This window comes from Canis aureus, chromosome 13, assembly GCF_053574225.1.
Source record: "Canis aureus isolate CA01 chromosome 13, VMU_Caureus_v.1.0, whole genome shotgun sequence".
Classification (NCBI taxonomy): Eukaryota; Metazoa; Chordata; class Mammalia; order Carnivora; family Canidae; genus Canis; species Canis aureus.
Genome location: NC_135623.1, coordinates 36023606 through 36051184, shown reverse-complemented (window position 1 = coordinate 36051184; position 27579 = coordinate 36023606). Strand labels below are relative to the sequence as shown.

Sequence of the window (27579 nt, the reverse complement as noted above, 5' to 3'; positions counted from 1 at the left end):
TAAGCAAGTGCTTTTTCACTTCAGAAAATTGTTTTTTTATTTATATTTTCACTGTTATTTATTCTGATTTGCCTAGGATTTCTTCTTACTTTTTTGTCAAATCTATATTGATTCTCTATTTTTATTATGTGTTTTCATCTTCTCTATCATAATTTTCTCATCTTTTTTCTTTCCCACTATGTCTGGAAAAGCTTTGGAAGGTTCTTTATATCACTGATTTAATTTTATGTAATATTATTTCTGCTTCTTTGCTTCTGCAATGAATTTTAATCATGCTATTTTTTTCTTACTGTCTTGAAATCCTAATTTAGTCACCTCTCTTTTTATCTCTTTATGCTCTCCTTTTAGCTAATCATGTTTTCCCCTTACTGTTTTCTGCTCCCGTTTCGAAGAGGCCAAGACTTCTTGCATTCTATGAAGGATGTCTATTCATTTTCTAAACCTTAGAATGGATAATATATTAGGCTATTTTCAGAAATATTTTCTTCCTCTGAGTTTTTGGTTTTTAGCTGCTGTTTCATTTTCCTTACTCTATAGTATTTTTACATTGCTTTTTCTTTTTCTTGTTCTTTGGTCATCACTGGATGAAGCCAAATCTTTTCAGCATTTGTATTGGTCAACAGACAAATTATGTGGATTGCCCTTGGCCCAATCCATACATTCTTAGATAATGGTTAAATCTCCTTCAAATCTATAACTGGAGAGAAGATTGATAAAAACAGCTCCTGAATCAATTTTCAATTTCTTGTAAAAATATGCCTAGTTCAGCTATATTCCACTATAGCTGCTATTTATCCTACAGAAAATTTCCTGTTCTTTTCTATTCTGAATGATAAGCTGTATGGATTACTGCAGTTCTCTGGACATATTTTTTCTAGGAATTTCTGATAGAGTTCAATTTTTCTGTAGTGTTTTATTTGTGGGAACTACATATCTTTGACAATAATGCTTCATTACTTAGACCCCCCCACTGTCCCACTGACTTTCTGGGATTTTCTTTCTTTGATTAAATAAACAAAGAATAGTAGTCAGGAGGCAAAAAAATGAAGTGTAACCACATTATTCTGGTTGTCCCAAAACATAATAGATGCATGATAGAAGGACAATAACTTAATATTTTGCTTGCTATTGATGTCAAGGATCCAGTCACTGAAACTTCAGTGGGACAGGTATAAAGTATTATCTTAATAAGGTGAAATCTAGATCACCTATGAGGTGACCTTTAGAAAGTTTTTGGCTTTTCTAATCATACCAACTCTCACATACTTATCAAAGACTCCTTGCAAAATCTGAATTTAGGTAGATTATCAACCTTAGTGTTTAGCGTTGTTTTTGTAACATTTGCTATCATTGTCTTCATAGATCTTTCAATGGGACGTAAGGGAGAAGATACTGGGAACAACCAGCCAAATGCTATTTAAATGAAAGGTCTAGGTGGGCATATTTTTGCTTCATTGATTGATTAACTTTGTTTTTTTGTTAAAATATATTAAGAATTAACTTTTTTGTTAAAATATATTAAGAATCAGTTCTATTACTGGTGGGTTAGACATTTATTCCATTGTTTTATTCATAAGCATCTTCTATACTTTGCTGGTCTTGAAATTCCCGGATTTCTCTGGTGTCACTCTTGTGTCCTCATCACATGTTACTGCCAAGAGTTGTATTGCAGAAATAAAAAAGTAGAGAAGTTCAAAAGCATCTATAGACTTGTTTATGTATAATTTTTTATTTGAGTGAAGAATTGTTCATTTTTTTAACTTTTTAGAGAATTATATTGAGGGAGGGAGAGTACAAGCTGGGGGTAGGGGCAGAGGGAGAGGGAAAAGGAGACTCCCCACTGAGCACAGAGCCCCACATGAGGTTTGATTCCCAGGACCCCGAGATCATGACCTGAGCTGAAGGCAGACACTTAACCTAGTGAACCACTTACACCTAGGCCCCAAGAATTATTTTTGAAAAAAGATTGGAAAAATAACTAATGAATTCTGAACATCTACACTGACCAGCATTGTGCTAAGTGCCTTGATGTATTTTTTTCCCATTTTAACTTTTGAAAGAGAGGACATTTAACTATCGTTAACACAGAAGAGGTAAAAAATGAGCCTCAGAGGGGTCAAGTAAGCGGTTTAATGTCACAGCTAAATTTTTATCCCAGCCTAAATCTGTATGGATCAGTCCCTGGCTTTTCCAGCACACCATGATGAATCTCTAACATATGAAAGCAATGGACATGCCCATTTTGAGTACTGTCTTTATGCAAATTTTTAACCAAAATATAAAGAATTGGGACGCTTGGGTGGCTCAGTGGTTGAGCGTCTGCCTTTGGCTCAAGGCAATATCCCAGGACTCTGGGATTGAGTCCAATATCAGGCTTCCTGCATGAAGCCTGCTTCTCCCTCTGCCTATGTCTCTGTCTCTGTCTCTCTCTCTCTCTCATAAATAAATAAATAAAATCTTTTAAAAATATATTAATAAATTGTGATGAAGACAACATTTCCAGATCTTTGTTATTCTATCTTTTGCTGCAAGACAAAGTTTGGCAAAGTAAAAGTTACAATGTTTTAAAAATCTTTCTACTTTATCATAATGCACCATGAACTGTTTTCAAAATTAAAAAATTTGATTCATCATTCCTGCATTTTATATAATAATATACTACTTGAAAATGCTTGTTTTGATAGCTGGAATCCATTATTAATAATTCTTAGAAAACAAAGGCTTCCAGATAGAAAGACATTGAAAGTGAGTTGTTGGGTTTATTCTCTACCCTACCACCTGGGAAATGCTAGGGATCCTACCTCTTTTTGTATAAGTCAACTCTAGCTCCTGGCAAGATGCTACACTACTGTGCTCCAGTGGCCATAAAGCCTGCTACGAAAGGTTCAAATTTGCTGTAGTAGAATTAGTGTAAGTTTGTGGGCAAAACACAGATTAAAGCAGTAGCTGTGGAGAGGAAGCAACAGTGAGACAGTCTCCAAGGAAACGCAAGTAGATAAAGGCTATTTATGGGCCAGATGGAAAGAACTTAGGGGATATAAGGTGAGCTGCAGAGCTAGGAATTCTGCTTGAAAATAAAACATGAGAGAACAGGATGGGGTCTAGCTCTGGAGAAATAAACATAGGACAGGCGCAAATGGATGCAAGTCAAGCTAGCTTTTGGCTTTTTTGCTGTTCCTTTTCTAACTCCCTTAGTTGTAAGATAGGTCATGTATTTGAGGTTTTTCTTGCTTCTTGAGGTCGGCTGTATTGCTATATACTTCCCTCATATGACTACCTTTGCTTCATCTTAAAGGTTCTGGACTGTCATGTTTTCATTTTCATTTGCTTCCATGCATTTTTTTCATTTCTTCTTTAATTTCCTGGTTGGCCCATTGATTTTTAGGAGGATGTTCTTTCACTGCTATGTATTTGTGGTCTTTCTAAAGTTTTTCTTTTGGTTGACTTCGAATTTCACAATGTTGTGGTCAGAAAATATGCATGGTATGACCTCAATCTTTCTGTATTTATTGAGGCTTGATTTGTGACCAAGTATGTGATCTATTCTGGAGAATATTCCATGTGCATTCCAAAAGAATGTGCATTCTGCCTTAGGAGGAAATGTTCTGAATATATCTTTTAAGTCCATCTGGTCCAGTGTGTCATTCAAAGTCATAGTTTCTTTGTTGATTCACCTAGATGATCTGTCTACTGCTGTAAGTGGGGTGTTAAAATCACCTATTATTGTATTATTATCAATGAATTTCATTATGTTTGTTATATATTGATTTCTATATTTTGGTGCTCCCAGGTTGGGGGCACAAATATCTATAATTGTTAGATCTTCTTGTTGAATATACACCTTTATTATAATATAGTGCCCTTCTTCACCTCTTGTTACAGCCTTTGATTTAAAAATCTAGTTTGTTTGATATAAATATGGTTACTTCAGCTTTCTTTTGACATCCATTAGCATGATAGATGGTTCTCCATCCCCTCACTTTCAATCTGGAAGTGTCTTTTGGTCTAAAATGAGTCTCTTATAAGCATCATATAGATGGTCTTGTTTTTTTTATCCATTCTAATACCCTTTTGACTGGAACATTTAGTCCATTTACTTTTGGGGTAATTATTGATAGATATGAATTTAGTTGCATTGTATTACCTGTAAAGTCATTGTTTCTGGATAATTTCTATTCCATTCTAGTCTTTGTTGCTTTTGGTCTTTCCCACTCAGAGAGTCCCCTTTACTCTTTCCTATAGGGCTGGTTTAGTTGTCACAAACTTCTTTAGTTTTTATCTGTCTGAGAAACTCTTTTTTTTTTTTTTCTACTTCTATTCTGCATGACAGCCTTGCTGGATAAAGTAATCTTGGCTGCATATTTTCCCATTTAGCATATTGAATATATCATGCCACTTTCTTCTGGCCTGTCAAGTTTCTGTAGATAGAGCCACTGCTAAGCTGATTTGTCTTCCCTTGTAGGTTAGGAATTTCTCTTCCTTGATGTTTTCAGGATTCTTTCCTTATTTCCATATTTTGCAAATTTTACTACAATACATCTTGTTATTGGCTGGTTTGTTGTTTTTGATGATGTTCTCGGTGCCTCTTGAATTTGGCCATCTGTTTCTTTCCCCAAATTAGGGAAATTTTCAGCTATAATTTCCTCAAATAAATCTTTATCCCCCTTTCCCCCTCTCTTCTTCTTCTGGGACTCCTATGACATGAATGTTATTATGCTTCATAGAATTACTGAGTTCCCTAAGTCTAACTTCATGAGCCAATATTTTTCTTTCCCTCTTCTTTCTACCTTCTTATTTTCCATAAGCTTATCTTCTATATCACTTATTCATTCCTATATTTCTTCCATCCTTATGGTTATTACATCGGTTGGTTTAGCATCTTGGTTACAGGATTTTTTATTGTGGCCTGATTAGTTTTTAGGTCTTTTATCTCTGTGATAAGAGTGTCTCTTGTTTTTTTTATGCTTTTCTCAAGCTCAGCTAGTATCCTTATGATTGTTGTTTTAAATTCTGTTTCAAGCATATTGCTTATATCTATTTTGATTAACTCCCCGACAGTTACCTCTTCTTGTTCTTTCTTTTGGTATGAATTCCTCTGTCTTGGCATTTTGTGTAGGTCTCTATTTTTTGTGTGTTAGAAAAACCTGTGCTGGTCCTATTTCCACTAGAGCTGAAGCTTTTCAGCACTCCATAATCATCAGGCTTGTGTTTGTTGGGTTTGTGATGGTCTTATGGGGGAGGGGCCTGCTGTGCTCTGGTTCTCAATCACACTTGCCCTATTTAAAAAGGCACCTGTAAGGTACAGGGGTTTGGGGCTTGGTGTAAGCAACTCAAGCCTCCACTATGTGGACTGTGCCCCTCGCTGAAGTCCACCTGAGGTGATGGGAGGGGTGAAAAATGGCACAGGCCTACTCTTCCCTGGAGAGGGGAGTTTGTGCCTACCACTGTTTGGGAAGCCCTAACAAAAGAGCGAACAATTCCCCTCTTGGGTCCTAGGCTTCTATCAGATCCCTGCCTTCACCTTGTCTGTGTCTGAGCCATCTGCCCATCTGGCAGCACAGTACTCCTGTGTTTTATCTCAGGAATGTGGCTGGGTTCCAAAACTCCAAATTTTAGGGACTCAGTACAGCCCAGACCCATGCCAATCCTTTGGGGGAGGGACTCACTTGCCATGCTGTGGCTGGTGCCAGTTTGTCCCAGAAGGGCAGTCACATGGATATGCAGGAGCTTGGAATTTATGGTAAAGCTAACAAAAAGCCAGCATCTAGATTAGCCACACTCAGCAGGCATCTTGGCTTCTATGCCAATGAATGGGGCAGTTCAATGGCACCTGCCACCTCTTTTGTCCCCAGAGAAGCAGTGCCACCTCTCTTAAATGCAGAAAGAGAAGGAGAACTGTCTCTCCTGGTGCAACCCAGGCAATCCTCAGAGCACACTGTCTGCTCTCAGGTTTCTGCCCTCCTTCTCCAGAGGAGCACCACTATGCCCACCAGGCTCCACTCAGAGATGGCACAGACTTCTAAAGCTTCATACCTTCAGCTTTACTGCTTTTAAAACTTGCAATAATCAGCCCCTTTCATTATCCCAGTCAATGGTTTTGGGGAAGTGTTTTTCTTGTGCAATCCCCTACATGCTGCTTTCTCACTCCCCCAAATCTCATCACTGCACTTCCTGCCTTCCACGATGTGACCTCTTTCTCCCCTCTGGTTTGCAATTTGTTCTTTCAGTCCTCAGATGGATTTCCTGGGTGTTTAAAATGATCTGATAATTATCTAGTTGTGTTCGAGGGAGAAGCAAGTATAAGGCCCTCCTACTACTCCACCATCTTAAGTCCTCCCTTCTGGCTGTAGGTTTAGTAAAGATGCAGTTTTATGAGTGAAAAGTGAAACCCATATTACAGAATTAAGAATAATAAGAGAGACAGTGATATATATTAATGGTATATAAAATGTAGGGTGACCATACAATTACATATAGAGAATATATGTTATTTAATAGATGCCTAACAGTTGGGCATAAGTTTACATCAAAATACTAATAACTAAGAGCTCAGAACATTATGATTCTGGGGTCCACAATCAACTGTTCCTAAGGATAATTGGTGACACCCTTAGTTATTCACTTCTCCTCTTTTACTTCACACTTTAGTCACAGAAATAATCCATCTTAGACTGGCCAACTCATTATACAGGTGATACAAATCATAACTATTTCTTTGTCTCCAAGTTAACCTAAGTGTTCAAATTAATTTAATTAATTACTTAATTGTTCAAATTTAAGGGTAAAAATTTATTTCATTAATGATGGTTCTCTTGCTTTAGGTTAGTTGTGTTTTTATTTCTTTGCTACAACATAGGTACATGCAAATAGAAATATTTCACTAGGTTTACTTTCTTCTAAGTCATTTTCTAGAAAATGTCTGTAACAGAATGACTTCTCAATGCTTCCCTGGAAAGTTGCTTAAAGACATTTTTGACTATTGATGGAAAGAGAACATTAAGGCCAACAGTGTAGAAAACACTTTGCCTCCTCCATCCCTAAAACACCTTATGATTACTTAATTTGATTTAAAATTGAATATATCCTTAGTAAAAGTTATCCAAATCAATCTTGTGATTTTATTATTTAATAGTTTCATATACTCTAAATTAGCTGAGGGAATTGGACAATATGGAAATGCATCAACATTTCTCATTAAAAGTTATTTGATAGTAGATATCAAATTTTAAATTGTACATACCTTGGCATTTTTGTTTCTTTGAATTTGTTCTTAGATATATATGTACATATCCTTAAGGATATACATGCAAACACACTTATTGCAGTATAATTAATACACTGGAAACAGTTTAAGTGCTCATAAATAGATATTTGATATATTAGTTATAGCACCCTTACAATAGAATACTATGCAATTTTTAAAGAATGAGGTCGATTCTGTAAGAGTCATGATTTTAAAAAATACTCAAAATACAGTAGAGAAAATAAGGCATTGAATATTGTGTAGATTACTGTTTATAGTGCTTATCTCTGAAGAGTATGACAGAGATAGGAGGAAAGAGTATTTTTCAAAATAAAGATCTTCAATGTTTGAAATTTTTTAAAATATTTTATTTATTTATTCATGAGAGACACAGAAAGATAGAGGCAGATACACAGGCAGAGAGAGAAGCAGGCTACATGCAGAGAGCCCGACGTGAGATTCCATCTTAGGTCTCCAGGATCACACCCTGGGCTGAAGATGGCGCTAAACTGCTGAGCCACCCGGGCTGCCCAATGTTTGACATTGTTAACCACTGCTATCTTATAATAAGTTTAGCATATATTTTCCATCAAATGACTGAAGAGTTTGATTAAAAATAAGCACTCCTAAGCACCAAGCCCCTAAAAATGGAAAAGAGGTCTTTTTAATAGACGTAGTAATGCATGAAAGATATAGTGGCACAGATTATAAGCACCTGAGCAGCCCAAAGAAATATTTGACCTTACAGCCCAAAGAAATCTTTGAACAACTAGGGGCTATGGCTTGTTTTATTATTTTATACTTTATTTTTGAATGTATGATGCATCTATGTGGTTCAAAAATAAAAACTATATAATAAGTTTTACTTTTACCCCATCTCCATCCATCAATTCCCTTCCTTCCTAGAAGTGATATCTTTTATTAGTTTATTGATTCTCCCAGTGTTTCCTAGGCAATATAAGTAGTTTTTCTTCCTTTATACCCAGAATGTAGCCCTCTTTTGTATATAATCTTATGAGATCTGATATTGTTGTTTTTAGTTAACAATGTATCTTGGAGATATTTCCATATTGGTACATGGAGATTTTCTCTGTCTTTTAGAACACCAAAGAGTATTTGTGCAGAAAACAATTGTTTACTGACAGACACAGGTTCTGTAGTATATAGACATATAATTACATCATAATGTATATTTGTAAATATATCTGTAGGATTAATTCCTAAAAGTGGTTTCCTTGGATCATAGGAATAAAATGTGTTTTATTTTGAGAGATATGGCTAGATTGTCCTCCATAGAGGTTGTACCATTTGACAGTCTGACCAGCATTGTAAAGGATGTCTCTTCTGCAGGCTGATGCACAAAGCACATGTCAAAATTTTGGAATTTTTCCCATCTTCTAGATGTGAAATGACATCTCACACTTTATTTTATTATGCATAGTGATGAGTATATTTTCAGACATTTAAGAATCTTTTTTATTTCTTTTTCTCTGAACTCTTTTTTCTTATCCTTTGCCCCCTTTCTATTATTCTTTTGAAGTTTTTGTTGCTGATTTCTTCGAACATTTTATACATAAAAAATTTTATCTAGGTATTTCACACATCACAACAGAAAAAAATATTACATAAAGCCTGTACTCAGCAAAAGATGACTCAAAAAAAAAAAAAAAGGATTTGAAAAAGAGATGATTCATGAAGATCTCCCCAGTAGGTCAGGGAAGAGACAAGGATTTCCGTTTCTGGTAAGCTTATTTCTGGTTGGACTCTGGGGAAGAATAAAAAGTTTTCTGTGAGAAATTTTTGTGAGTCCATATTTCTAGTGCCTACTTAGTATGGAGATTCTCAAAACTTGGAGAGTAACATAAAAACTGACTTAGAATCAGTGAAACTCTAGAATACATAGAGGATATGTTGCATGGTCCATAATTTACTGATCTAGAAATTTCCTAATAGCAGGGTCTTTCTATCATGATTCCTGGAATGATAGATGAGAATGAACTAGCGAATTGATAGATTACTACTATATGAAATGTGGTTTCAAAGCAATGATGCCTAAACAGTTCCCAATTGTTTTATTGCAGGGATTACAGCAGGGTGACAGTGTCTCTCCCTGAATATGGCCCAGGGCAAGGAACCTGAGAACAGAAACCAAACACACTAATTAGTAACCCTCTATATTAAAGCACATAGAAAAATTGAACTCAAGTAAAGAAAATAAAAGTATTTTAATGTGCTATTATAGAAATTTGTGGGAATTAAATATGTGGGAATATTTTGATCTAGGAACAAGTTGTTCAATTCTCTATTCCTTAAAATATATATGAACATGAAAACAATATTCTTTCACCATTATTTTTAATTTAAATTATAGTATTATGAAATATTCCAAACATACAGAAAAACATATAAAATAATATAATAGAAACCCAGTTTGGGTTCATGAGTTATAATAAATGTTAATATGTATGTTGTTTTAAGAGTCAAGATAGGCTTGTTAGGCTTGTTATGCTATGAAACAAATATCAAGATAGCATTATTAAAAGTAACATAACATTATTTCTAACTCATACTTCATATTACCAGGAGTCAACAGGCAGGTTCTTACTCCATTGGAGCCACTCAGGGTCTCAGGCTGACAGAGACACTACTCTCTCCTTTCTCTCAACAAGAGTCTTCGGCATGTGCCACAGCAGTGAGAGATAGCATAAAGATTTGCACATCTGGTGGTGACATGAGTCACATTTCCTCATGTTTCACTGGGCAGTGCAAGTCAGTTGGCCACACTTTAACTTCAAAGTGTGAGTAAGTGTAACCCTTCCTCATACCTGCAAAACAAGAACCAAAAATATAGGCATTTTTTTTTTCAACAGAAGACCCAATAAAGAGATTGAAAAGAATAAAATAAATAATAAACAATGCATTAAAAACTTAAAAACAATACAAGTAAATGATAACACATGTGAAAAGAAAATATTAAGTTTGGAGGAAATTTAAAAGAATGTAGCAGGAACAATATAAATACTAACCAGAAGAAGCCCATAGTAATATTCATCAAAAAACTTTGAGGCCATGCCACAAACGGATAGGAAAAGCAGCTACAAACATGAAAGGAAACGAATCATTTATTTAATAAATAAACTCCATTCAAAGAAAATGCTATAACATCTAACTTCAATTTTACACAAACTCTTCAGAAAACAGAGAAAATATCACCATACATTTTTTTAAAAAAATTTTTATTTATTTATGATAGTCACACACACACACACACAGAGAGAGAGAGAGAGGCAGAGACATAGGCAGAGACATAGGCAGAGGGAGAAGCAGGCTCCATGCACCGGGAGCCTGATGTGGGATTCGATCCCGGGTCTCCAGGATCGCGCCCTGGGCCAAGGCAGGTGCTAAACCGCTGCGCCACCCAGGGATCCCCCACCATAAATTTTATTTATTTATTTTCACCATAAATTTTTTAAAGAATATTTTATTTATTTATGAGAGACACACAGAGAAGGAGAGAGAGGCAGAGACACAGGCAGAGGGAGAAGCAGGCTCCATGCAGGGAGCCCAATGTGAGACTCGATCCTGGGTCTCCAGGATCACACCTTGGGTGGAAGCCGGCGCTAAACCACTGAGCCACCCGGGCTGGGGCTGCCCATTCACCATAAATTTTATTTTATTTATTTGTTTTTTCATCATAAATTTTAAATGGCTAGTGGAACTTTGACAGCATAACAAAACAAAGACAGTGTAAAAGAAAGGAACAATGCAAACCTATGTAATTAATGAAGTATCTTAAGAAAAACATAATGAACCAAATCTACAAATGTACATAAAAAATAATGTATGTTTATAGGTCTTGTATAAGACCAAGTTTGCTTAACCTTAGAAAATCCATTAATATAATTTAGGATAAGGTAATCTCTTTTAACTGATTAAAAGGAGAAAAATCATACAATCATTTTAGCCAATCATTTTAACCAAATTAGCATTAACTATACATCAATGTAAATTCATGTGAATAATTCAGCAAAGTAGGAATAGAAGAAATTTTTAATTTAATAAAAAGTATATGCAAAAAAACTACAGCAAACATTATGCACAATAATGAAATGTTAAGGTATTTGCTAAAAAATTAGGAACAAGGTTAAGGCTATTACCTATTCAATAGTAGAGTTCCTAGTCTACAGTATTAGAGAAGAAAAAAATGAAAATAATAAAACTTACAAAGAAAAAGAAAATATCATTATCAACAAATCATCTGATTCTCTAAATATAAAGCTCCAAAGAATACAGAATTATTACCAAATTAGTAAGAGTTTAATCAAAATTGATATACAAACAAAACTCAATTTTTATATCTCAGTAACATGCATTAGAAAAAACAATTTTTATACATTAAAAATATATGAATTAAGAAAATGGTAGTGCAATAGAGATAAAAATTTAATTAATGTAAAACAAATGAAAGCCCCAAAACTAGAATTATGGAAATCTAGAAACTTGATTCATGACAGAGTTGTATATGCAAATCAGTGGAAAAGAAGATACTATTTAGTAAATGCTATAGAGACATTCTGTTATCCGTATTGGGGCGGGGGGAATATATAAATATCCCACTTCACAAAATCAATTTCAGATGGATTAAAGACTTAAATAAGGTAGAAAACTCTAAAATATTTAATGATAAAAAGACTATTTCAAGGTCGGGAAAGATATATTAAAGAAGATTTTTTTTAATGCCAATCATAAAGATTGATAAACACTAAACACTACGCTAAAATTAACAACCAATTTCAACAAAAGACCCATAGAGAGTGAAAAGACAAGTAACAGCAAGATCTTGATCTTGAAAATATTCCCAAGGATGAATAATTTCATTCTTAAAAATGCAATGAAGATATTGCATATACATTCTGCGTATGACTTTCACCTGTTGTAAAATACACATAATATATAATTTACCATTTTGACTATTTTGGTGTGTATAGTGTAGCCAACTAATTGCATACAAATGGTTTTGCAATCAATCTCCAGAACTCTTTTCATCTTGCAAAACTAGTACTCTATACCTATTAAATAACAACTCCCCATCCTCCCTCCCTAAGGCCCTGGCAACCATTCTACTGCCTGTCTGTATAAATTGGACTATATTAGGTACTGTGTATAAGTTGAATCATACAGTATTTGCCTTCTTATGACTGACTTATTTCACTAAGCATAATATCCCCAAGGTTCATCCATGTTTTAACATATGTCAGAATTTCCCTTCCTTTTTAAGGCCAAATAATACCCCATTATATGTACATACCGCATTTTGTTTATCCATTCATCCATCCATCTATCGACACTTGAATTGCTGCTACCTTTGACTATTGTGAATAAATTTGCTATGAACATGTGTGTACAAATATCTCCTGGAGATTTTGCTTTCAATTCTCTTAAGTATAGACCTAGAAGTGGAATTGCTGGATCATGTGGTAACTCTATTTTTAATTTTTAAGATTTTATTTATTTATTCATGAGAGACACTGAGAGGGAAAGAGGCAGAGACACAGGCAGAGGGAGAAGCAGGCTCCATGCAGGGAGCCTGATGCAGGACTTGATCCTGGGACTCCAGGATCGCGCCTGAGTGGCAGGCAGGCGCTAAACCACTGAGCCACCCTGGGATCCCCTCTATTTTTAATTTTTAAAAAACTGCCATACTGTTCTCTATAGTGGCTACACGTTGTACATTCCCATCAACAGTGCACAAGTATTCCAATTTTTCCATGCTTTTACTAACATTTGTTATTTTCTGGTTTTGCTTTTGTCTTTGTTTTTTTTTTAGTGGCCATTTTGACAAGTATGAGTTGATATCTTATTGTGGCCTTGGTTTTCATTTCCCTAATGAATAGTGATGTTGATCATCTTTTCATATGCTTATTGGCCATCTGTATGTTTTTTCTGGAGAAATGTCTATTCATGTCTTTAGCCAATTTTTAAATTGGGTTGCTTGTTTTTATTATTGTTGTCACATGGTTGACTTCTAAAATCCATAGAAATGAGCAAATCAAAATATCAAAGAATCTTTATGTATTATAGATTTACTATATAAAGCTTAAAATAGGCCAATTTAAATGATGTAATGTTTTCTGATTACATATACATTTGTTAAAGTTATAAAGAAAAATAAAGTAACAAAATTCAGGCTGTTAATTACCTCTGGAAAGGGAGAAAATTGTATGAGAGGAGCACACTGGAGTTTCAATAATATGAAGTGTTCTACTCCATAATACTCACATTATTCACATAGATTCACATGGACATTAACATTATTGTAATTTTAAATAGTTTTATGTATTCTGTACAATTCATTTCATTATTTCATTTCATTCATTAAAAAAAGTTTTTTAATAGGGAAAAATATGGAGGAAAAAAGAGCATTGGTGTATAGAAAGCATCAGGTTGGTGAATCCTTTATTTAAGGGAAAAAAATATTAAATGAAAAATTTTATGATCAATGACATTAAGGTTTTATAGTATGTTTATGTGTGTATAACATATGGGAACAGAAAATGTACAATCTAAATATCATTTATGTTTGGACACAATGGGTGAAATCAAATTAATGTAGAAATCACTGCTTGATATAACTGAACATTGAAATTAATGAAACACAAATATATGTATAAATATTTTAAATAGATTTACAAAACTGAATATAGAGTTTGAGGTCATTTTTTAAAAAATGTTTATAACCCAATTGCTAAGAACAAAAAGAAAAATGGATAAACGAATGTTCCCCACATCTTCATCTTTGATGAAGAGAATTTAAAAATCACTTACCAAGATATAGAAACAACCATACTCTATGTATATGGTATGCATATATAATATATATGTATACTGTGTTCACACACACACAAACACAACAGAATATTTCTTAGCCATGAGAAAGAAAGATATCCTGTCATTTGTAACAACATGGATGGGCACTGAGTACATTAAACTAAGTGTGATTAAATCAGACAGAGAGAGACAAGTTCTGTATGGTATCACTTATACATGGAATCTAAAAAGTCAAACCCATAAAAAATCATAAAGTAAAATGGTGGTCACTGGTGATGGAGAGTCAGGGGATGACTGATATTGTTTAAGGGTACAAACATGCAAAGAGTAGTAAGTAGGCCATAAAAATCTAATGCACAATATAATGAATATAGACAACAGTACTTTAATTACAATCAGTAAACTTGCTAAAGAGACTAAAACTTAGTAAAACCACTAAAAAAAAGGTAATTATGTAATGTGATAGAGATGTTAAATATTGCTACAGTGGCAACAGCATTACAATATATAAATGTACCAAATTAACAAACCATACACCTTAAACGCACACAATGTTATATGTCAAATATATTCAAAAAAACAAAAAAACACTCATCATTGGAGGTTACTGGGGCACCAACTATTTCTCTGTAAATTGATTATTAAAGAAAATGTTAAGCCATTATCCTTTCTATATGAACTGTATAATACAGAAAGCAAATAGCTCCAATTGATGAAGAAAATATTTTTTCACCAAAAAATTCCACCTAATATGAGCAGGCAAATGATATAATTAGAAAATTACCATTTTTGCAGTCCTTTAAGAAGGATATGACTCAGGCAAGGGTCATTAATGGTTGGTTAAAAGAAAAAATAAATGAAAAGTTCATGGGGAAATCTGCAGTGAAGAAATCAGTCTTTCACCATTTGAGCAGAGTGAACAATCTCAGCTTCATGAAAAGCCAGAAAATAAATGCTTCCTGATATGAAGGAGTACAATCATCACAAGATGACCTTTGAAGAGTTCCTACTTATGAAACAGAGCAAAAAAAAAAAAAAAGAATTTAAATCTAATCAAACTTTATATCTAAATCTCTAGAAATACTGGGGTATTAAAGGAAAGCTAGGAAATAACATGAGGAAAGATTCCAATCACCTAGGATGTGGAAAATTCTACAGAACAGCTAGAATGATTTTTATATCAAATCAGTGTGTATTGCTTTCTCCCTAGGATATTGTAGTTGCTTCTAAAGTAATTTCTCTGCCTCTAAAATTCATATTCTCCTTTACCACATAGTCATACAGATCATATCATAAAATTTTCTGGCAAGCTATAAAAGCAGAATTACTCAAAAACCAATTATTAAACATTTACTTAGCTGAACAGTACAGGTGTACAAATAAAGACATTTAATACACATAATCTCTTTCCCACCCACATCAACCTCCACCTCTATTAATATCATTTCCTTAGTAATAGGATAAAAGAAAAAAAAGTAATCATCTTCACAGAGGTCAAAAAGGCATTTGATATGTCCTCCAACCATTATTATTTTTTAAACTTTATTATATTAGGTTTAGTAGATATATCATTGACTTCATATGTAAATATATATCAAAACAAAAAACTATAAGCTGATTGCCATTCTAACAGGTGTGGGATGGTGGTTTCATTGTGGTTTTGAGTTGCACTTGCTTTTGACTAGATTTGCATTATCCTAAGTGAAATAACTCAGAGAAAGACATATACTGTATGATTACAGTTATGCACAGAATCTAAAAAAAACAAACTCATGGAAACAGAGATCATATTTGTGGTTGCCAGAGGCAGGAGTTGGGAGCTGGGCAAAATGGGTGAAGGTGGCCAAACAGTACAAATTTCTAGTGATAAGGTAAATTAGTCTTGGAGACATAATGTACAGCATGGTGATAATAGGTAATAATCCTATACCGTATATTTGAAAGTTGCTAAGAGGGTAGATCTTAAAAGTTCTCATCACAAGGGGGAAAAATTCTAACTATGTGAGGCGATGAATGTTCGCTACTTATTGTGGTAATCATTGCATAATATATGCATATGTCAACTCATGAGTTTGTATACCTTGAACTTATACAATCAATTGTATCTCAGTAAAATTGGAGAAAAAAGTCATTATGACACTAAAATTCTAATAAACATTGTCATGAAATTCAGAAAAAGAAAAGGATCCAGAATTTTTTCTTCTTCTTAATCTGGTTATGAGGAAACTCAGAGGGGTCACTAATCTGAAAGAGACACACTGCTGCTGTGTGGCCTGATTGTTCAGGCCAAACCCCAAAGAGACATTTCCATGGTTTAATGGATTGCTGCTGTGCCTGCTTAATCTTATGATTTGGTGGGTCAGATGAAAAGAAGTTGCATCATGACTTGCTATTCTATGATCCCCAGTAGCATACCAAGAGTTATCTATTGAATGTTGAATAAGGCTCTGCTTTTTACGCTATAAAAGGTATGGACTTGATCTAGAAACCTAGAGATCTGGTCTACAACTCTCCCGTCAGGACACACAATAGATTCATTAGCCATTATGGTCTATCCTTCCACAAATGGTACTTGCATGTTGAAATCTAGAGAAAAATTTTTGGAAAAAAAGATAAATGATCAAAATTGGCCCAGCTAAAAATAGGAAACATTATAGATCAACAATCATTAAAAAAATGGGAGCAGTGGTCAAAAGTCATGTTCAAAAAGTGCAAATTTTAGTATTTCAAACAGACTTAGAAATTTTACACAGATTGAGTAGGCTATAAGGTAAATCTTAACACATTTCACAGTAAAGGTATTCTATAGTGCATTCTTTGGCCACAATTTAATTATGTTAGAGGTTAAAAATACAAATTAAGGAAATATAAATATTTAAACATTTTATAATATACCTCCAGGTAATTCATGGTTAAAAAAAGAAATCACTATGAAAATTAGGTTTTGAATTGAATGATAATAAAAATATTTCATATTTAAAAATGTGGAATGTGAGGAAAATGGTGTTTTGAGAAGAATTTGTTGTTTTGGGTGTTTCTATTAGAGTAGAAGAGAGCCTGGAATGAGCTACATAGGCAATTGAGTATGTTTTAAAAAATAACACAATAAACCCAAAGAAAGACGTAAGAAGGCAATAAAGGGCAGAAACAAGCAAAATTGAAAACAATACAAACCAACCAAGTAGATAAGCCTCTGTTGAGGTTAATCAAGAGAAAAACTAGAAGATGCAAATACACATAGAAATCAAAACCATCAAAAAAAGTAAAAATAAATAAGAATAAGATTATTTTATGAACAACTCTAAACCAATAAATTTGAAAACTTGGATGAAATGCACAATTTCTTATAGTAATATGTCTCAGAAAAATGGAATGATAGAGAACCTATGATGATTAACAGATTGAAGCATTTGATAACAAAAAATACTCCATATAATACAGTAAAAATGGGGCAGCTGGGTGGCTCAGAAGTTTAGCGCCGCCTTCAGCCCAGGGCCTGATCCTGGAGACTTGGGGTCAAGTCCCATATCAGCTCCCTGCATGGAGCCTGCTTCTCCCTCTGCCTGTGTGTGTCTCTGCCTCTCTCTCTCTGTGTCTCTCATAAATAAATAAATAAATAAATAAATAAATAAATAAATAAATAAATCTTTAAAAAAATGTAAAAATGGTGAGAAGCCTTTAATGAGGGAAGTGCTTTATTGGGCAGTACTTGGCCTCCTCCAGATCTGTCCCATCTCCCTTCTGGGAGTAAAACTTAACACAACCAAGAGGGAAATATTGGGCCTCCTAAATGAAGGAAATTGGACTATTTCACAGTCTATTTTCTGTTGAAAATTTTCTAAGGAATTAAAATGCATTTTGAAGGACATCTATTAATTTAATGGTTTAAATGAATTAAAGTAAATAACATGCAAGATATAGTTTATCATATTTTCTTTACTCAACTGTTCTATGTGCGGCAAGATTCCCTTTAAGTCAAATCTCATGTCTAAAGTATTGGTGAAGCTACCCAGCTGATGTTAAACCAGGTATAACTTTAAACCATTTTAACTCCAATGAATTAAAATGAGGATTCAGTGGTAATCCCAGATATTTGAAGCCAGTTATTTATATTAGGACTTTTATCACAATGCCTCAACCATATAATGCTTATTAGCAAAATTTGCACTTTAACTATTGAAGCATATGTTTTCGGCTAAATAAAGATAAAAGGAAAGTGAAAGGTAAATTAAATTTATTTCTGCATGGTTGGGTAGGAAATATGGGATGTAAGAAGTATGAGAAGAAGAAAATGGAATTTCAGTGAATTTAAAGACTATATTCACACAAGGAAGATAATGGGTTGAGGTAACTAACCAAATAGTTCTATAAAATGAAACAAAAAGCTATTCTACAAAGCAGTTGTATTGGGAGAATTAATCAATTATCTTAACTTTTCCTGAACATTCAAGTTCAGTTTTAATTAAAATTATCGAATAGATGAAGTTTGCTTTCAAAGTCTTCCCATTCCTTTTTTTGCTACTTCTCTCTTTTGCTTTCTTTTTCAGACATCAATCTTAATAGCCCCAACTTGCCTCACTCAGGCACCATCCCATGTCCCAAAATAACTTTCATACTTTTTTTTCAAAGTTTAAGGATTTCTGCTTGTGACTTACAGCATTTTCAGCTCTGACACATCTAGCAGTTGAAGTTCACATCTGCAACATGTTCCCATGGGCATTCTGAGCATGAGAGCTTCAATTCTTCCTTCTTCTCTCAAGAAACAATTACAGGATACAGAAGTTTGAAAAGGGTGTTGGTCTAAGGAAAAAAAAAAGGAATACTCTCTAGTTTTTAAAGCATATTATTAGCATCAGTATTAGTAGTAGTATTACTAGTAATAAAGTTGTGATATTCTCGACTGATCACTTCATCACTGTGTGAAGATATTATAGTTAAGAATAGTGTGGGGGATAGCGTAGGGAATATAGTTAATAATTTGTAATAACATTGTATGGTGACAGATAATAACTCTAGTTACAGTGGTGAGCATTTCATAATGTCTGTAATTGTTGAATCACTATGTCATACATCTGAAACAAATGTCAATTATACTTCAATTAAAAATAAAAATTAAAAAAGAGTAGTAAATTAGAGGAAGTAATTCTCATTAGGCTGATTCGCCTTAAGGCAAACATTATTGACACTCTCTCAGGATATCTATAATTTTTTCAACCATTTTTATTTCAAAAGATCAGCTGGCAAATTAAGAAATTCCACACAAAATGAACATACATTTTTGTCTTTTTATATCTATTTGCCTTAGTTTCATTTCCCAGTTAGATCATATTTAATCATAAATAAAGGATAGTTAATTTTTTTATTGGGATAGGATATTCAAACTTGCCTATATAACCCATAAGAAAGAAATAGATTTACCTAAATGGAAATTCATTTTGTTCCATGGAACTGGAAAAAAGTAAAGGTTTAGATAGAGACTGAAGGAGTTAAATTATTAGCATCAGTATTAGCAATATTACTAGTAATAAAGTTGTGATATTCTCAGCCGATCACTACATCATTATGTGAAGATAACATAGTTAAGAATGGTGTGGAACATCATACTCTGATGTCTTGAGGATAAACATATGCTAATAAACAAATAGTTTTCTATTTAGGGAAGAGAAGGAAGAGGGAAAAAGGAAAAAGAAAAGGAAGGAAGGAAGGAAGGAAGGAAGGAAGGAAGGAAGGAAGTGAGTAGGGAGGGAGGGAAGGGATGGAGGAAGGAAGGGGGAGGTGAGGGTGGGAAGGAAGGATGGGGGAAAGGAGAAAGTGGGGAGGGAGGGAAGTTAGGAAGGAAGAGAGAAATGTAAAAGAAGAGAGGGAAGGAGGGAGTAAGGGAAAAAGAAAAGTTTATGGCAAGACATTGTGTCTTCAACAAAACTTCCAGCTCCTTGGAAGAAGTCAGGGACTAAATTTTATATGGCATTGCTCTTGAATCTTCTACAGTAGTGGGCACACGGTAAGCATCCAACAATATGTATTAATTGTTAGAAATAATTAGCCTGCAAATATACAAGACATATGGGAGACTTTTTGTTGTTGTTTTCTTTTAAAGAAATCAAGCCACACAAAAAAGAATGGGGGAAAAAAACTTTCCAAACTATTTAAAAGGGAAAAAAATTATTTCTCATAACGTTGCACAAGCTACAGGATAAGGGGGTCATATTTTTCCAATGAGCTGGTTCCATTTGATACCATATGGCAGTATCATCCCATGTTATTCTGACTCAAAGGTCAGGCTATTGAGGGAAGACGTCCAGGAGCTGGAGTAATTAATAAAATGTGTGTTAATGACTTAGTTTCCTCTTCTTTTCCTCTTATTGTTTAACCTCTCCTTGGTATAACTTCCTTTGCCATGCATTACTTTCAAAATTAAGTACTCATAGAATTGTTTTGTCTAAAATAATTCAAAAATGGAGTAAGAACATATAATTCTAATCTAGTCAGGTTCTGGTTAAGTATATTGATAATATCTCAATGACTCTAAAGTCAAGAGTCCTTGGGAAAAGACTCAGAAAAATTCAGATGCATAAATATTGTGGAGTTGACGAAGTCTAATCAATGAGAACATTTTTTCTTATGTCTTCAGTTCCTAAGTTAACTGTCACTCTTTCTCTGAAACCCAGCTCAAAGAAATGGATTTAGAATATAACCACAGGTAATAAATTAGTTCAATAAGTATGTATGAATGCATCTTATGTAGCAGGCATAATATTAGGTGCTAGGGAAAAAAAAGAAATGATTCCCCTTTTTCTCTAGTTAAGGATGAAAAGAAATGAATCAATGCTTTTTTTTACACTAACATATTCAAACATTTACGATGTGCTAAACAGGTGATAGTTTCTGGAAATAAAGAAATAAAAAGGACAGAAACAGACCCTGTTTAAAGAAGTCTGACATCTAGTGGAGACATAGAGTATAAAGAAGAGATTACTAATAGATAAGGAGATATAAACAGGATGCTATGTAAAATAACCGATTACTGAAACAAATTATTTGTAATTCAAAGTTATGTATAGTAGATGTATGACTATGTGGGACCATAAAGGGCTCCAAAACACTAAGAAGGCGGGGAAGGCTTCCCAGAAAAGGTGATATTTGAGCTGAGGTAAAAAGTTAAGAAGGGTATACCAGGTAAACAATTCAAGTGGGGTGACAGAGGGAACAACATATCAGAAGCCATAAATTTATCAACAAGTCTGGCTTGGGCAGGAAACACTAAGAATTTTCCTAAGAACAGGAGAGTATGTATCCGGGAGTGATGTAAATAACACCCCAGAATGAGAGATTAGCTATAGAACATAAAAGGTTTTTTGAGAGAAGCCAAGAAAATTGCATTTTTTTCTGCAGGCAGGAAGCCAAAATAACTTTTTACAAAAAGGAAAAACATGAATCAAATTCTCTTCACCCCCCCTTTCCTTCCTTCCCTCCTTCCACTACTATGTAGAAAGTGAACTGGAATAAAAGAAAACTCTGATGGGAGAAAACCCAGTTAGGAGCTAGTTGCTAAAAGTTAAGTGATCAATATAATACTCATCTGGAAAAAGGCAGCGACAGTGGAAACAAAGAGGTGAAGGCAAAACTGGAAAGCATTTTGGAGGTAGAATTCATAGGGTTACTGCACGAGTGAGTTTGTGTGGAGGATAGCAGAGACACAGATGTAAGAACCAGGAAGACTGAGAAGATTTTCAGCTTGAAGCCTAAGTGACGTCATTGCTTTAGATGGACCATTCAGGAGACAAATAGTTTGAGGAGCAAGAAAACACTTTAGAAAAGAAAGAATGACCTACTCCACAAATTTCATCTGAGTATCTTTAGAGATACTAAAGAAATGAAAGAGGACATTTGAAATGGTTGATTTTTCAATGTAAGCTCCAGTACACAGGGAGAAGTTTCCCTGCTCTAAGGATAGAAGTGATATGCAGTGTTAACCTTTGAACAACACTGAGGTTAGGGCTGCCCCCATTCTGTGCAGTTGAAAATGCATACTTATCTTTTGATTCTCCAAAAATTTAACTACTAGTAATAGCCTACTGTTGACTAGAAGCCTTACCAATAACATGAACCCTCAGGTAACACATCTTTTGTAGGTTATGTCTATTATACAGTGCGTTCTTACAATAAAGTAGCTAGAGAAAGAAAATGTTATTAAGAAAATCACAAGAGAAAATGCATGTACAGCATCATACTGTACTTACTGAAAAAAATCCGTGTGGAGTCATTTACTTCCAACCCACGTTGTTCAAGGGTCAAGTAGAAGCCCAGAAATATTGAAGAAGTGGAAGGGGTTTTCTAATCAACTCTCCTTTTTCTAAGAAGAGACATTGTTACTTGCTGAGTTCAGGGTGAGGTCAGGCTGAGGTTAAGAAGAGTGACTGGAGATTGGGGAAACCAGAACAAATTGGGAACGAGAAGGAAAATTTGCCAAACACAAGGAAAGTCAAGGCAAGATTAAAAGCTCTAAACTTATAGTTCTATAATGCTCTACAGTAAGAGAGGAAAAAGTAAATGATTGGGTTATTCTAAAAAGGTGGAATTCATTTCCTCCTTGGAAAGCCACAATCAGAAAGTTTGTAAAGTTTTGGCACAAGCGAATAATACATGTACTAACATCTCTGGAACTCAGAAATATGTTAGATTTAGTTAAATACCTATGTGTGAGACACTGAAGTGCATTCTTGGCTGGAAGAAAGCAGACAGACTAAAATGAGCTCTAGTGGTCATTAAAATATCATTACTAACAGTAAACTGCTCTACTAGATCATCTTGTGTGACTATCCATTTTAGAAAGGTGAAATTCATCTCAGAAAAATCTTAAAGATACAAAGTAGCTAATTATTCTTGACTTTTCAATGCAGTGATAGCCTTAAAGAGTGTTCTGTTTTCACCCATTTCCCAAATAAAAACACACTCACATTATGATTTCTGTTGAACATAGCCAAAACTATGTTATAGTCCTCTTGGTGCTTGACCAGTTTCCTGAGTATTAGATGATATGATGCATACTAACTGGTTATTGACCTTTTGCTGACCTTGCTCCAATGAACATTAAATTCAGATAAGAATCTGTAATGAGTAGCAAAGCACACAGGCAGCTATTTTATTCCTTTGTCTCTTGACTCTTTAATTAAACCAAGAGAAGTGCGATCAGAAATGTAGCAGAGCCCAAATATTCACTGCTTGATATGCATGGGCTTATCTTGTTGGCTATGCTTGACCTTTTTCTGAATGGCACACAAAAATTTGCATGGGATACTAAGGGAAAATATTCACATTCAAGTTTGTCTAAGCACATCAAACTTCTTATATCACAAACAATTATATTTAGTTTTCTTTTGAAAGAGGACTAGTTTCTTTAAAGGGTAAAAGGATGTTCTATTAAGAAAATTCCAGGTAGTCATGCTCAAACCTAGAGGACTGAAGTGGAGAGGCATGATACAGATGTCATCTTGAAATCAACTTAAGTGGCTTGATAGGTTTGAGGTTATCTAAATTCCAGCGCTTCTCTGTGGCTTGTAAACTCAGAATTGCCTCAGACTTTATATATAAGCCAAGTACAGGACTCCTAGCTTTTTAGAGGGTACTTGTTTTGACTTTTAAGGCCATCTGCATGCTTCTACCATTCATTCTTGGTTATAGTTTGTATGTTTGGACTTATATGAAATTTTAACTTTTATACTTCCCTGACAACTCTAGAATGTTAGGATACTACAATTTCCTTTAGCGGTAAATTAAACTATTTCCTTTAATCCTTCACTTCTTTCCTGTAACAGAAATATACATCTATAACCTTTGATTTAATGTTAGAGTGCCCCCACTAGAGCAAACAGAGTATATATTTCCTTGAATTATTGATATTCAGTAACCTGCTTCAGCCAGTGGCATGCTAATGGAAATAACATCAGCAGAAGTTTTAAATGTGACTGCACAGTTTGCCTTGCATACTTGGCATTGCCATTGTAATGAGGAAGGAATGTCCTCAAGAAACTCATGGTCTTCAGAATAAGACATATGGAGTATATCTGAAATCAAACTGCAACCTGCAGCCAAGCCCAGCTGACCCACAGAAACCCATATATACATATATATGTTACTGGGATTTGGGGATTATCTGTTATGTAGCATTATCGCAGCAATAGTTGGTCAGTAAAACTCCTATTTAGCACCTTCATATTAGAGAATAACTGGAGAAAAGTAGAAATAGTGTAGATTGGCTTCTGCTTAGCAGTAGTTTCTACAAACTAAAATTCTCCTAGGACTACAGCTATTTTTTTTGTTCCTAATTGCTATTTATATAATGTTAATTAATTTTTTCATTAATTTATTTGAGAGAGAGATAGCAAGAGAGAGAGCATGAGCAGGGGGTAGTGGGAGAAGCAGCAGACTCCCCGCTGAGCTGGGAGTTTGATGTTGGGCTCCATCCCAGAAAGATTTGATCCCAGGACCTTAGAACCATGACCTGAGCTGAAGGCAGACGCTTATCCAACTGAGCCACCCAGGTCCCCCATATAATGTTAATTATCCCATTTTAAAATACCTCTATTACATAAACGTTTCTTTAAATAATTATTTGATTTTCAAACATTTAAAAATTTTAATGCAAATTTTCTACTACTCCAATAAGCACACTGTTCACATAAGTTTCTAGGTATTTTTAATGCTATACTCCAAAAATTCCTCTCTTATTTTTCCTCTCAACCTTGAAAATGGAAATCATGATTTGCCTGCTACTGATGAATGGTATGAGAATCACTTAAAATATATTTTGTAGAAAATATTTTTTATAGACATACATCTCTCAAATCAGACAACACAAGTAATTATTGAATACAGATTTCACAATTACTTAATGATACCTCTCCCCAAAGAGAGGGAATGATTAAACCACATTTATTCAACTTAAAAACATGTTTTTACTTTTATTCAACTTAATGTAAAGCAGCATTATAAAAATCTTAACTGGAGATAGTTAAGAGACATTATGAAGCAAAGTTTATAAGTTAAATATGTTAAATAAATGTTTGGAAGCCTAGCACACAAGTTTGGAAAGGATCTATCAATATAGCTTAGATATGTGTGGATATGAAACTAATAAAATTCTCCCCTTCTTCCTTAAAACAATTGTGAAACCAGATAACAAAGTAGGAGATGAAAGGCTAATGGTGGGGTTTGAGACTGGGATGAGGTTAACTCAGGAACTAAGATTGAGAAATGAAGATGGAGCTTCTCAGTGGCTAAAGGTGAAATGCTCTCCAAGGGAAGGGAGTGTCATGAGCATTCAAGGGGAAATTGGAGAAGTGGCCCCAACATGGAACCCCAGCTCCAAAGGCAGAGAAAGTTTGCTGCAAGAAGTGTGCAAGGGACATTCTGATCTCATTGGGCCCACTTAGTGGCCTGTCGCCCGGAATCTGTGCAAGGTGTGGCGGTGGTAGTGACAACATGTACATCAAAGGATAAAATGGCAGCTAAAGAGGATCTACAACACTGTGCAGTGGAATTGGCAGTTACAAGACAGCTAAGAGTTTTGAAGATAAGGAGCATCAGGGTCTAGAAGAATGTACTTGGTCCCCACAATCAGCACTGACAACATAATTTGAGGTCACCATAAAGCTAGAACAGTGTCTATGGGGACTAACAATAATTTCTTTTATGTTGTCTGATTCTAATGATTAGTCTTATTTCTAAGTTTAGTAGATAAATCCTGTCAGAAATTTAGATCCTGGGCTGCCTAGCATTTATTTCATTTAATTAGTTTGATAAAGCAATAGTTACAGACATAACACATGGTTGGGAAGACAGGTTCTAAAATAAGACTAACCTGGGTTTAAACTCCATTCTGCCCTTCACCAGCTGCTTGATTTTAGTTGGTAAATCTCTCTGTGCCATTTCCTCATCTATAAACTGCAAATAATAAAGGTAACTTCTTCATGGAATTGGCATAATAATAGTTAGCACATATACAAGACTTACACCAATTCCTGGTCCTAAGTAAATACTGAAAAAATGCTACTTATTATTATTACCTGCTTTATCTCAAGGAGAGTTTATGAGGCTTCCCTTTTTTCCTCCTGTCCTCCAAACCAGGAATACCATAATAAAAGTACCAAGAACTGGGAAGTAAGGACAAGATGTGAGTTAATGACAGGTTCACAATACTTTTGCTTTCGTTTGTGCTTGTTTGAATGTTTGGGGGGGTAAGGGAGATACCTTTCTTCTTTCCTTCTCCTGGCTGCAGCCTGGGAAACCAGTAGACAAGAATGCAAAATCTCACATTGTGAAAGAAAGAGACAGATGATAGAATTATCTTGGTAATGCCCTGGCTCCTGGATGGATGGTATGTTTGTCTTTCTCTTTATTCTTACTTTAGGGGTTGGCTGCTTTCATGAAACAGTTCAGATTTAATACATTCATTCTGGAATAAACATTACTAAATTTGGAAGGAGAACAGTTTGAAACTAATGGAAAGTGGCCAGAAAAAAATGCTAAACCCAAATTACCAATGTTTGTTGCATAGAGAAATGAAAAAGTATGAAATCAATGTTATTTCATAATACAGTACTGGTATGTAATTATTTCTAATTTTAGGAATAAGAATGGTGTAGATGAGTCTTCGTGAAGTATCAAATGGATACAAATAAATAAAAAAACATAATAAGGAACTAAACAGTATGTGAATGAAATTTCCTAAAAACAAAAAACTAAATGTGAAGGTTGAGTAAATAAATTATGGCATGAAATGGACTATAGTGCAGCCATTTTATATAGCTATATAGCTATAGATCTATATTTTTGAAATCTAAATATGTCCATGATATATTTTCTGTGATAAAAGCTGATTATAAAGTGGAGTTTTGGAATTAAATAATTTTACTTATTTAAATTAAAAGGAGTGGGTCAGGTCACGAACTCATGGGTCATGAGATTGAGCCCCTTATTGGATTCCATGCTTAGTGGGTAGTCTGCTTGAGATTCTCTCCCTCTCTCTCTGCCCCTCCTCCCACTCATGCACTTTCTCTTTCTCTAAAATAAATAAAATCTTTTTAAAAATTAAAAAGTTCAATTGAAAAAGTTAAGCTTATTCATAAAATTTTAAATCTGAGTTTACATTTATATAAATCATTTTTGAAAAGCAGTTGAAATAGTGACCAAGATAGATGGCAAAGATTAGAGGAATGCTTGTCAGTACTTTTCAATGTGCAACCTTGAATCAAATTAGACTTCCAGAAAAGATGATGGTATATGATTCCACGTCTGCATTTCACACTAACCAAAATAATAAGCACGGCAGGCAAGAATAAAGGTAGTTCTGTTTATAAATACATTAGTAAAACACCCAAATCCCTTACTGCAGAATCTAAAATATACTTGCCATTTTAAATAATGTTTGATCTAAATAAGAGGAAGATGCTCACCTTTGACACATATCTCCCATAATTAAGAATATGATGCTGTTTAGGGGAAGAAAG

General features: G+C 34.4%; 1 long non-coding RNA gene across 4 annotated transcripts; it reads right to left on the bottom strand.

Moving 5' to 3' along the window:
• Positions 1-7629: 7629 nt before the first annotated feature.
• LOC144282274 (uncharacterized) lies at positions 7630-26645 on the bottom strand. 4 transcript variants are annotated; one of them, XR_013350655.1, is made up of 7 exons: positions 25932-26645; positions 23029-23179; positions 22312-22488; positions 18727-18871; positions 10270-10338; positions 9814-10068; positions 7630-9378 (listed from the first exon to the last, which is right to left on the bottom strand). It is a non-coding gene; the product is annotated as an uncharacterized LOC144282274 (long non-coding RNA). The 4 variants fall into 4 exon arrangements; XR_013350653.1 differs by having other exon boundaries at positions 9824-10068; positions 25932-26641; XR_013350656.1 differs by lacking the exon at positions 23029-23179 and having other exon boundaries at positions 9824-10068; positions 25932-26636.
• Positions 26646-27579: the final 934 nt, after the last annotated feature.